This window comes from Gadus chalcogrammus, chromosome 4, assembly GCF_026213295.1.
Source record: "Gadus chalcogrammus isolate NIFS_2021 chromosome 4, NIFS_Gcha_1.0, whole genome shotgun sequence".
In the NCBI taxonomy this organism is placed as follows: Eukaryota; Metazoa; Chordata; class Actinopteri; order Gadiformes; family Gadidae; genus Gadus; species Gadus chalcogrammus.
In genome coordinates, this window is record NC_079415.1 from 8,465,484 (window position 1) to 8,479,244 (window position 13,761).

General features: G+C 43.2%; 1 protein-coding gene across 1 annotated transcript in view; it reads right to left on the bottom strand.

Annotated features, from left to right (window-relative positions):
- si:dkey-112m2.1 (transmembrane protein 132C) overlaps nt 1-13,761 on the bottom strand; it is a 126,291-nt gene that overhangs the window by 62,175 nt on the left and 50,355 nt on the right. The window lies entirely within an intron of this gene.

Below are 13,761 nucleotides of genomic sequence, written 5' to 3' on the forward strand. Positions count from 1 at the left end.
CTATCGCTTAATTTGCTGAAGGTGAACTCGAGTTACATTCCCCCACCGGCCCAGGTCAAACCCCTGTTTCCAATCATGTCTCCATCTGTCCTCCTTATTCTCTCTCAGATCACCTCGGCCGGTTTATCTCTCCCACACTCACGTCGTTATCAGTCGAGCTGGTCTTACTTTGAACCTCGCTGAGGCCAGCCGAAGGTATAATAATCACCTAATAACTACTGCTGTTGATGACGGCCGATACAGACGCCGGAGAGCCGTCTTGGCTCGAGGAAAAGCACGCGGAGATGGAGAAGGAGAGGAGGATGACGAGGCTGATGATCGTGATACCGATTGCTGTCTCGCTCACTACTGCTGGCCCATTTCCACCTGAGCCACGGCTAAAGTAATTACTACGGCAACCGCACCTTCATTACACTATGCTTCTGCCGGGGGGAAGGGGGGGGGGGGGGGGGGGGGGGGGAGAGTGTGAGACCGTTAAGTGTGGAATGGAGGAGATGTGGAAAAACATTTTGAAACTGCTGTTTTGTGGTGGTGGGCTAGGGGGCTATGATGCAGCCCTGATGAATCCCCCCATGTGTACACAAATGTAAGGAATGATACGATGTACTTTATTCATCTCAGAGGGGAATGCCTTTATGGAAACTTCTATGTGAGTTGCAAACTACTGTGTGATTGCAACGTAACTTAACTTAAGTCAATTCGTGTGAGTGCGTGTGTGTCGCTGCATCTTTCGTTGCCACACTGAGTGCAGTTTTGTTGCACATCCAAATATTTTGACAATAAATACCCAATCTGTCCATTATGAGCCAAACTTGTCCACGATCACATTTTTCCTGTTTACTCGAGTTGGCTCATTTCGTTTTGTCACATATTCTATTCACTCTTTTCTATTCCTTTCCCATTTTTGTGGACCCTCGGATGAACCAAGTAGCTAAATTTATTTTTGTTTTACAGGGTTTGGCAGACGTATTTGAGTGTGTGTAGGGCAGCCAACGAGTACATTTACAACTGTCTGTCGTCAACAAGCTTTGTTTAGGTGATATTATTCTAACTATTAGCATATAAAGCTCTGTTATTGATTATATATGTGGCTTTGCCTAGTCAAAATGCAAAGGACAAATGTATTTCAAAATGAAACAAAGGAGGTGTTCAAATAATAAACTGCCACCATGACAACACAAAATCTCTTGTCAACACACAACGCGTGTCCAGCCCTGAATTTGATGTTGAACTCTTATGCATTTTGCATCTCTCCTTTCAAGCACGATTCAATACGCCCCTCCGTACAAGTGCTCCCATTTTAAACAGCAACGATGCTTCTCATTTCAAAACGATTCAGGGCGATTTGGTTTGAAAATCTACGCAAGTTCATGCTTATATTTGTTTTACTTTTCTATGCTTATATTTTAGGGATCCACAAAGCTATTTATAGTTTGAGTTTGAATACCCAGTAGTGTTCTTGCTGATTAGAGCCCTTAAAAAAATATATATAATAATAATAATACATGTTTGATTAATTCATTAAAATATTAATTCATTAATTCATTAATTTATAATTGATTTAGCATAAATATATGCTAAATAACTCAAATCAAAGCACTGAACATTTGCTGGTACACATTGTTTCGAAGTACCGTGTCGTGTTTTTAGAAATGTTTTTGAACAGAAGCAAAGACATTTACATCCCTAGCCACTACGGGTGTCTTTTGCCATCCTCCAGCATCTCGAGTTAGGCACATCTGTCGCACAGCTAAGTCATCTTTATGCCATTGGCAAAGCATCACGGGTAATTTACGATGGTATCGTATAGTGTTGTATAGTAGAGGAATAGTTCAACCCTGTGTGCCATTCCAGGGCCCATCTTGAGGAGGTCTAACAATGATAATGTCAGCACGGTGTCTCTCCAGGACACCTCAGGGATTTGAGTTCACCTGTTCATGTTGAAGACGGAATTATAAATAACTATGATGACACTTATGCGGAATGGAGGAAATCATGGTCTGGTCACACGCGACACGTAATAGTCTATCTCTGCAGATGGTGGCGGCAGTGGAGCAAGCATTCATGCACACACACGGACACACACGGATAATAACACACACACAGACACACTCACAAACACACACACGGACACACTCACACACACACACACACAAACACACACACAGGGACACACACACACAGGGACACACACACACAAGGACACCCACACACAGACACCCACATCCACAGCCACACACACGCAGAGGTGATTGTGTGACCTCATCATGGCCTTTGTCTATCTGATACGGGGTGTGGGGAGCGAGGAGGGTGGAACGTATAAATGAAAGAGGGAGCAGGGAGCCATGATACCTCTTCCTCCTCTGGAATAGAGAGGCTCACGGGCAGATGGAACAAACAAGGCTGGCGATAGACACCGGCCTAATACCGATAAGCCCATCACTTCCAGACATGGCTGAGCAGAGAGGTGCAGCAGAATTCACTGTGAAGGACTTAAGGTGCCCAGCAGGCACTGCTGATGCATAATTGACCAAACACCTCGAAGACACACTTTCAGACCCATAGTGGGGAATTATTTTTGTTTTGGTTTATTTTTCTTTCCTCTATTGCAGAATAATAGGGAATGCAAGATAAGCAGGTGATATAATTTGTATTTGAATCAAAGCAACCCTTGAGACGGAGAAACCGCTTTTGAGTTTTCATTATTATTTATCGTTTTAAGGTAGACATGAAATCAAAATTGATTGCTAATTTCTCCACTTCTGATGTGCAGCTGTACGGAAGAAAAAAAACAATTCATATTTTCAATCCTTTAACCTGTTTGTATTCTTTTACATTAAATTGCTGATCTCCTTAACTTCTTCTCATAAAATAAATGGTTTGTGATTGTTGACTTTGCATACTCACCAACAACGACAACACCGTTGTGACTTAATCTACTGAGAATAATCTTGAACAAAGTTAGAACTATATCACTTCACCACCAATCAAATCATGAACCATCAAATCGAAACCTAATTTTAATTTTTTTCAGCGATATACACTTTGAGTGCCGATCCCACGTTGCCTTACTTTAATTGCCTCCAGATCTGTTTGGGAAAATCATAATTTAGATTGAGTGTAGTTTACCACGTCCCTTCATTTCCCAACACTTGAAGCCTAATCGTTTAACCCCCCCCCCCACAAACTCTTCCACTCACCCACACACACTCTCTCACCATCCCCTCAAAGAGGCAGAGTCTCAAAACAAAATGCAATTATATAATGGCCAACAGCAGGGGAGCCTGGTTCACTTTAGGTAGGGTGGAACAACAAGAATAAAGGAAGTTCTGAGTCAGTCACCTACTTAATAGTCACCCTTGCAGTGTTTACATAGCATACAGAATGGAACGGGGAAAATGATAAGGTGAAGGCTAATGCCATGAATGAGATTTCTCACCATACTTTACATTAATGGGGCAAATTAGAAGTAGCGGAGGGATGGTAAAACAGAGCCAGCGGTAGAGAAGATGAACGCTAAATCTAATAATAAGGGCTCACCGGGCAGGGTTCATCTCTGGTACTTTTAATTGTAGTTCCGTGTGTCACTTTCGGTTAGTCTCCACCCCCCCCCCCCCCCCCCCCCCCCCCTCGCTCTCTCCATCTATATATACATATATATATCCCGTTCCTCTCTTTCTCTCCCACGCTCAAACTTTATTTGGATTCATTTGAAACCGACAAGGACAATCGCTCAAACTGCATGTGATAACATTTAAACAACACAATGTTCTCGGCCCGGCATCATTTGAGAATAAAGTGTCTGGCTATTTAAAAGTGAATTAAGAGACATTGCTTTTAACCTCCCCTGCAATCAAAGTCGGCCCTTGAGGGTTGAGTCTAACCGGAACATATTTGCCATTTTAGTGCCGGCGTTTCCAATTTCTCTGCACACACTGTGTTCATTTAAGGGCGAAGTAACAGTAATGCTTCCCTTTCCTATAATACGTACCAACCCATGTTACCAGGTTTCCCTTCTCAGACCGGATGAATCTTGAGGGAAAGCGTTTGATATGTTGACCCTGGTTCACCGTGTCATCAAGCCTCCTCATCGCCCTGGTCTCACTCGATCAATAACTCCATCATCTACACACCTAGGGCTAAATGGATGTTTCCTCATGTCCAAGGCTCCCCTGGCTATTATAGGGTTAAAAACCTTTTCATCTAAATGGGGGGGGGGGGGGGGGGGTAGGTAGGTGGTGCGGTGGATGTTCAAAAGGAGCACTACCTAAAGTGCTCTACTCATTTCAACCTGCAGTAATAGAGTGTATTGAGTCCAACTTAATAAGAGAAGATGCTGACCATCACCAAAGAATAGCCACACTTACAATCAAGGTATATATAGCCCCGGGCCAGGAGAGAAACAACAAACACACTCAACGTTTGCTATGGCCGGCGGTCTTGTAATTTGCTCTAGATGCTTCTAGTGTCACTATGATAATAGATAATGACGAAGATAGGAAATATGACGAACAACAAACTCCGACCTCCCCTGTCCTGTCTTATTAACCCTGGCAGCTGGTTCATCCATGCACCCGTTCTACATCGCTGCAATAACAGGGTTAGCTGGAGCTCATAAGCTTAATGACCTGAAACGTCTTATCTTACTATTCGGCCAAAATAACCTAACTTCACAGTATGCAGGACTGAGAAAATGGTCAAAGATGTATTGTTCATTCCCATCCAACACTCCCTAACATAGATCATCGGAAAATGTAGCGCTCTGGCACCTTTCATTGTGATACACATCATATTGACGGATTATTCTCCACATCACAACGTATCATCACAGAGATGTTTAATCTCCAAGGATGCACCTCCATCACTCCCTTCTCATTATTTCTTATCACTCCATCTTTAACGAAACACAAGAAGTGTAAAGCATGTCGGGGTCCTGAACCATTGGAGATGAGTCTAATGAAAATGTCAGCGAGGCAGAGTTAAAGATTTGAGGAGAGATTACTTCAAATAAAATGCATCAAAACACAGCTGGCCAGAGCCTCAAAATATGAAGATCAAGAGGATCCCACAGGAGACGGCAAGCTGAGCTCTAGACAACTAACAGACACCTCTCTCTCTCTCTCTCTCTCTCTCTCTCTCTCTCTCTCTCTCTCTCTCTCTCTCTCTCTCTCTCTCTCTCTCTCTCTCTCTCTCTCTCTCTCTCTCTCTCTCTCTCTCTCTCTTTCAATCAAGTCTGGAATTATGTACCTATGTACTTCTGTCGTTGCTTTCATTTGTCGTTATAGGGATGTGAATAACTTGAATCTTTCAAGGTCGAAGAATTAGTGGGTGGTGGTATAAACTGTGAATATTCATCGTGTGCCAATATTCACAAAAGCAGCCATCAATCATCAGCAGGAAATATCTTAAACATACAAAGTACAAAAAGTATTGCACATTTAATCGAGTTTACCTGTATTAGGTCACTGGCACTTTAAGGGGAATAGAGTTTCCATCTAGTGTAAATGACAGATGTTTTGTGTAAATGACAGATGTTAGTAAAGTATTTATGTTGGTTTGTGCTTGTTCACTGCTGCTACTTACCCTGGTGAGTGTTGATGTAAATCCATCCTGTCTTCGTTTTTCCTCTAGTCAGATTTGTTAGATACGTTAATAAGTCGCTAATAAGCTTAGCGACTAGCTAGACTACCTATATAAGCCTGTTGTTCTGTGTACCATTAGAGCAGTGAACTAAACTATCTTATACGGTTACGATGTTTACGACTTTTGGAATTGTTTCTGCCAAATAAGCACCCCCCCCCACCGCCAAAGTTTATTGCTATATTTGTTGTATTATGTTTCCCCTTAGAACCACATTCTTCCTCGAATAAACGTTTCTAAGTCGAAGCTACCCTCTGTGATACTCTGATGATTCACTCCCCCCCTAATGTTCACCAGTGCTATTTCGCACATCTGCAGTGGCCCCAGACCTCTGTTTCAACAGCCTTCTCAAGGGTGCCCAGGTGGAACTTTTGCAGGACTTTTAACATTAGTCATCCTTTACCAACAGAGTAGGTCGACACTCACAAGAAGTTGTTGAATGACATCAGACTCGGTCCCCGTTCCGCACTGGTGCTCTTTCTTTCTGTTGTATGCATTGCATGTATATTCATATTTGTGCTTGTGCATTGTTTTTCTGTGCATGATTAATAATAAATAAAATAAAAATGGTCCTAAAGAACCAACTGTAGTTCCGTCCGTTAAGTTGTGCATTTCAACAGCGTTTTTATTTGACTTTTGAACGGTCCAAATGAAAACATGGCTTGTGTGGAAAAAAAACAACGTAATATTAAATTGTTCTGATCCATTCCTACTTTGATGTGCATCTTTGGGTTTGTGAGCAAGATATTGTTTGTTGTTAACTATACAGCCCCACTTCTACAGTCTCTTTGGATCGATAAAGGGTAAGAGTAGATGTCTTGTCCCAAAGCTGTAACATTTTAGTTTGGCAAATTTAAAAGAAAACCATGGAATGCACGCTGGTAGCAGCTAATAAAACAACTGTAAAACTTAATGAACTCGTTCAGTTTACGACCAGGGACACTAAAGTGTCGAGCAGCAGAAAACCAATTGCTTGAGCCACTGCCCCTGACAGTGTCTGGTGCACGGCCCGGTTGTGATGGGGGTAAAGTATGACGTCTTGACAGGTAGCGGGTCGCTTGGGCAGAATCGAAACGGGCACAGAGTATAGATTCTCAAAGCAAAATGTCGGATGGATGGATGGATGGATCGACAATATACTGGAAGTGCAATCGAACTTGAAAGAAAACCTGAAGAAACGTGTCGGCGTATATTATTCCGTCTCCAATGGTGGTGTCAGCCCCCATTCGTTTCAAACTGGAAAGGCTCTCGCTGTCTTACTGAGCACCGTACTTGAGCCCTGTTAAAGGTGCAGCCATGAAGTAACGTTTCCTTGGGCATTAAGAGACAGTAACAGTAGAGTAACCCCAGAAAAGAAATGAGGATAAATGGCTGAGCACTGGGAGTGGACGTGCGTGGAGCGACGTGCGTGGAGCGACGTGCGTGGAGCGACGTGCGTGGAGCGACGTGCGTGGAGCGACGTGACAGAGCGGCGGTCTCATGTGGGGAGATAAAAGCAGAGAGGGGAGTTTGATGACGACATACAGGAGAGTGACAGTGCAACACGCGCCCCAAAACCCCAGCCACCTCAGCCTCTATCGACAGCCCTGCTCCCCACTGGGGTGAATGGAATATACATGCCAATGTATATGACACAGCGTGTGTGTGTGTGGGGGGGGACAGACAACAAATGCAAATCCAGTGTCCTATTTTAACCGCCCCCCCCCCCCCCCCCCCCCTTCCCCGTTTGAGCCAAAGGATTTGTGATGGAAGGGTCAGAGCCATGTCCGTCACGACACAGGCATTTTAGATAAATATGTCACGGTGGTTCTCCGAGTTTTTTATTTTATCATGTTTATTAAAAATGTGAGCCAAATAATAAGCTAAATCTTGCAATGTAACATGGGCGTTAATACGGGATTTGAGGACGGCCCTAGTGTGCCGTACGATAGATTAGCTGAAGGAAGGAGGTCAGTCTGGAGACGGCGCTGGCTCCGAGCGAGCCTCCCGGCGTGTTCCCCCCGTCGGAACCTGTTTGACCTGCAGCCGTGTCGAGGGGATCAGCGATAAACTTCACGTCCATCCCCTGGGTTGGGGCGGATGATCCTGGACTGATCCAAGGTTTGGATAGAAGCAGATTAGGTACACGCGCTATAATGCCAGGATGTTGCAGTACAGATTAAAGAGTTGGCCAACATTATTTATAGCGGGTGACATAGATTAACCCCCCCCCCCCCCCCCCCCCCCCATTGACGGCTGCCATGGCGACCAGACTAGTGGAGTGGTAGTGAGCAGGCTGCTCTGGTGTAATATGGGTACGATGTATCGGAGGCCGGAGTTTATGACCCGAGTTTGGGCGAAATGTGTAATATCGCTCTTGATATATAGCGGGGAAATGTGCCATTCTTTTCTCCTGACACACACCAGGGCTGGACTGGACTTTTGTCAAATTTTCAAGCCAACTTTACTTTTGACTTCAAATTGACACACGGTTTACTTTCATCTATCATTTTTGTGTATGATACCACATAAATGAGGCATGCAGCCTGTTACCCTGAATTGACAAAGTGGTGCTGATTGTATTTCCAGAAAAACATGAAGTAGTATAGTATATTTCAAACCGTTTACATTTCAATACAAATTAATTGAAAACCAAGTAATTGCATGTGCGGTTGTCAAAACAAATGAATGACTTTTTTTTTCAAATCTGTGGGGTACTTGTGAGTGGCTAGTGTGGAAGGGGCCCGATGTGACCATGGATGACCAACTTCTGACTTTGTGGGAGTCTTGTTCTAACTAACACTTTTCTTATTGACTAATGGTTATCATGCCATTATTAATATTATTTCCTACCTTATCTCCTTCTAAAAAATCTAGGCCTTTCCTTGTGTAACCGTTCCAAAAAAAAACAGTACGGCTGTTCGGTCTGAGGCATAATCTAGTCAACTTGGTAGGACTAATACACCATCTAGCAACATAGCTTGACTTATAGCTATGATTGTAAATAATAATACCATGTGATGTGATAAAACCATAGCTATTCCTACATCTCCCAAACGCAAGACACAGCTTGAGATTTAAAGAGACATCTGTCAGTGTAATGTCTCACTTGGCCATGTATTCCCAAAACCAAAAAACGGGTCACGGAAGTAAAGTAAACACAAATCCGAGATAATATAGAAATTACATAAAAGATTGTACTTAAGCACACCATGCACATGGTCTGACGTGGAATCAGGCAAAGCTGGGTTGAGGGCCTTCATGTGAGCAGTGGTAGTTGTGCGGTCGTCACAATGTAGCACGTATTAGCCCTTACAAGGACGATGTATGCCGTCACACCCCAGTCTCAGTGTAACAAAAGAATGTAAATTAAGCTCTTACTTTGAAAGTACTGACAAAGTGCTTTAACACATACAGTTCTGTGTCAAAAAAATTAATGAATAGAAAATGTTAATTTTGCAATAAAACGCGGCATAGATCAAGAGGAGGAAAGAACAGGGGAATAAATTAACTTATGTGTCATACAATGTATATGCAAATAAGATCATTCGGAGGCCATTATCGCAACAATTAATATTTGGCAATCACTGAAACAATTTGGATCAGAATTGTGACAAATGGTTGATTATTCATTATGCGCTCTAATTAGATCATAAATTGCATAGACACACAGACGTGGGAGGGTTTCGACAGACATGCTGTGCGGAGAGGTAAAACAGCCGTCTGGAAGGGCTAGAGGCAGTGTGATAGGTGAGGAGGAGGATTTTGATTCTGGGTTGTTTACTTTCTAATAACTGAGACTGAGTTTGAGACCAACAAGGCAGTTGTGCAAGCCGGGGGTCATATGCCTGAGATTAAAAAACATTCAAATTAAAGTAAAAGGTACAAAGAATAAATAAAGAATCTATATACACAATAGAAATGTTAGTGTAAATGCAAAAAGTAAATGCAAACATTAAATACGGTACAGCTAGACTATCAACAGTACATAGTACAATATTGAAACTAGTGTACACCAACGTTTTACCCTGCTTTCCTACTTCACATGAACATACACATATAACGACCCAATCACGTCAATGATCGTAAGCTACAAAGGCATGCAGTGCTGTGCTTTCAGAGCATTGTGATCAAGTTCTCAATGAGCCATTGAAGGAAGCGCTTGCCGTCCTACAACCAAAGCACAGCCCACCTCTGCTGTCAACGTCAAAGGGACCGCAGTCTTACTTACAATGCAATCCTTCTTTACCACTTTGGTCATGCCTTTGCAAAGTTTCAAGGTCGGATCTATATAACAGCCACAGTCTTACCTAAAGGGATGAGGCGATGACAAAGTGATCGAAAGGTTACTGAAAGCCTTGGGTTCCCGATGACTTAGTGCTGCTACACTGTTCTCCGCTGCTCAGCCCTGCTCTGCCTTATCAGTTGATATCAGAGGAGGTCTCACTGGGACTGCAGGTAAATCAATTGGGGGTCTGATCAGGGAAAGCTGGCATATCACCTGGCGCATTAGCTTCATTTGCACTTCATTATCTGCATCACCGGGCAGTGCTAAACAGCCACCCGTAGCAGGCTTCAACATACACAAACCGCATACACAACCACGTGCACATCCCCACACACACCCTCCCACATACACACTGGATTCAAGAGACCCAGGTGCAGAGGTTCAATACATGTGTGTACGTGTGTGTATGTGTGCATGTGTGTAGTAGAGTGATTTCATGCATACATGTATGCACACATAGGTGCTTGTGTGTGTTTTTTGTGTGCATCTGTGTGTGTGTATTAGTTGGCCCGAGTGTGTGCCTGTACATTTGTGTTTGTATGTGCGTGTGTGTGTGTGTGCGTGCGTGCGTGCATGCGTGGGGGTGCGTGCATCCATCCTTGCGTGTGTGTGTGTGCACGCGAGCCACTATAGCACCAAAGAAACGAGGGAACGTAAAAGATGGTGGCCCGGAGAGGAGAGGATTGGATAATAATGGAAAAGAAATGGGAAAGATGGGGGGATGATTTAAGGGCTGAATAATTGACTGAAGAAAGCTGGGAAGGAAAACAACGAGTAATCTCTTGACAATTCAGCCCCTCTGGATGCCGGCAATTATAGAAAATGGAAATTGTCTTCTAAATCTTTCTTTTTCCAAGTCTGTATTATGTGGCACAGGGACCCTTTCAACGTATCGTTCGTATCTATATGGGATGTGGGAATTGGTTGCTGATATAACTTAGCCTCTATTTCTCTAAGTACTTAAAGTCATTTTTTTCGCCAACCACTTTAAGAACATTCATATTTCTTCCCCCACACATCCATCTATTTCTTGTGCATGTTCTTCTGTAAAAGCAGCTTCATATTCACGTCCTATATTAAGACTGCGTTTTCCTTTATGAAAAACTTTTATCATTGAATCCTTATAATTGGTAAATTTTCAATTTCTCTGGCCCTAACAACACAACCATGCATTTTATCAGAACTATAGAAGCAGCGGAATGCTCCCTTGAAGGCTGATTCTCTAGCAAATTGGAAACCAACCACTACAAGTTAAAGTTTTTTTCTTGTCCCTTGAAAATAGGCATCATATTTGAACACACAAGGAAATCCAATTGGTTCAATGAAGCCATTCAAATTCGGACGTAAAGTAAAATAGATGCTTAAAAGAGCTTGTGTTCAATCACCTTTACGACCAGACAACCTCTGGTCTCAGATCTCAGCATGACACCTGTACAGCTCATAAGAACGACCCTGCAGGGTATTACAGCAGTAGGAGAGCTAAAAGAACGACCCTGCAGTGTATTACAGCAGTAGAACAGCTCCTGAACACAACACTGCAGTGAATTACAGCAGTGGAACAGCTGAACACAACCCTGCAGTGTACCGCAGCACTACGACACCAGCGTGATTCAGGGATGGTGGGTGGTGGGCTGTGGGAGTGAGCTGTAGGGCTCTTCAACTGGAATGACCAGCTCTTTGGGGCAGTAAGCAGTGGGGCTTATCAGCCCTACAGCTTGCCCAGGGCGTTGGATCTACTTCACAGGTCCGCTTACGCCTCTGCAGTGCCACTGGAGGTTTTCACTGATACCTCAGAGGTGTGCGTGTGTTTCTGTGTGCGTCTGTGTATAAAAAAATAAAAGAGGTATCACACACACAATTCCTGAACACTGAAAGACTTTAGTCTTGTGATTCAATTTAACGAGGTTCATTGAATTGAATAGCACATAGAGCCAGTAACTGAGAATGTGGTCATTGTACTTGAATTAAAAATACAAATTGTAACATTGATTCTGTGAATTAAAAAAAGCGTACTGGTGTCCAAGTTATATAATGAACCGAGTTGAGAGGTGTCCCAACCCGAAGCTGGCGCAGATTGCCAGGTTGAGGAAACTGACGAACAGGAGCGCAAGTGTGCCGAGCACTTTATTTTGAGATGACCGCAATTATTTTATTTTGACGATGGCAAACTACATGGAGTACTATATACATATGGTAAGTCCTCCAGCCAATGTGTATGTTGGCATAATCCGTTTTAAAATCCTACTGGGCTCTGAGCTGTCTCCATCTTTTATATGCAAATCCAAGATTTTCCTGTGTTTTAGCACAACGCTGGTCCTGGAGCATCTTTGATAACGATGTGGTTAGATTATTATTACAATGATTTTTAGCTGGCCTTTTATTCCAACAAACTAAAATATCAGCTATGAAAACACTTTGTTACGATGAGTGTGTAGCCGGCTCACAGGCTATCAGTGAGTTTAAAGTGCATGTTTCTCAGTCTGTCTTGATGATTCTAATGAAAAATTGGTACCGTGCGAGTGTGATGAATTACCACTCGAGAAATTTCAGGAAATAGCTGAAGCTGCTGCGTAGTAAAAGACATGCTTACAGAGAGTGAGTACGTCATCATCACTGACAATCTCGGTAAGGGGTAACAGCAGCCTTGTAGGCAACGCAACAAACAGAAAGTATTCAAACAAGCAAATGTTCTCAGAATACAAATCTAACTTACAGATATTTTAGTTATTTTAATATTTGGGGCCTGCCCTAAGGGTTCATATTCAGAATGAGGCTGAGAGGGAAGAACTTGCCACAACATTTTTTTGGTGAATCGACAAGTGGCAAACATTGTGAATGCTCTACCAACAATGTCAATACGTCAGGTGAATGGATTCGTCAATATTTTCTACGAAATGTTAGTTTAGCTGCATCATTACCATGATGTAGCCCTGTATACAGTCTATAATCATGACATGATATTTTCATAGCCTCCCATCCCAGAAAAACAAACACACGATGAGCATCCAAGTGTTGGGAGATACTTTGGGTGGAAGAATATAGGTAGCCATTAAATGGGAACACTTTCATCTCACAAAACCATGGAAACATGTATAGGTTTAGGAATGAAGAATTTTGTTGACGTTTCGATTCCGTTGGTTTGGGAACACCTAACAGAGCTGTAACCTGATTGAAAGAGTTTTGAGAAGTCAGCACTGTGCGGGTCAAAATGTAAATTGCTTTGAGAGCAGCATCAGGGTAGGAAAACCCATGGTCCGCTATACGCCCACGAGAGCATCAACGTCAGTAGGGGCTCCAACGCTCAACCCAATAGAAATACATGGCAGCGCCATTGAGGGTTGGCATCTGAAGATCAAAAACAGCCCAATTTGCATAATTTATTTTCTCCGCACACACACACTGGCACACACACGCACGCACACCCCTTTCCGCACCCATTAGATAGCATATGTGTACTGCCGAGCACACATAAGTTTGAGCCGGTAGAGTTGGTTGTGCTCCCAGTTCCCCTGGACCACTGGAGACCACCCACACCTGTTCTATTTGCAGTGGGTTTGATCTGGGCTTGGAGAATTCTTTATTGATGTTAAGGGCTGGGACTTCTAAATTACTTTGTGAATACTGTTGGGGTTGGACTGAACATCATAGTAATCCATTTGATCAGACCACATAGTAGGATGTGGAGGATATCTGAGGGGAAGGGGGCTTGAGTGTGTGTGTGTGTGTGTGTGTGTGTGTGTGTGTGTGTGTGTGTGTGTGTGTGTGTGTGTGTGTGTGTGTGTGTGTGTGTGTGTGTGTGTGTGTGTGTGTGTGTGTGTGTGTGCGTCCGTGCGTGCGTGCGCGTGCGTGCGTGT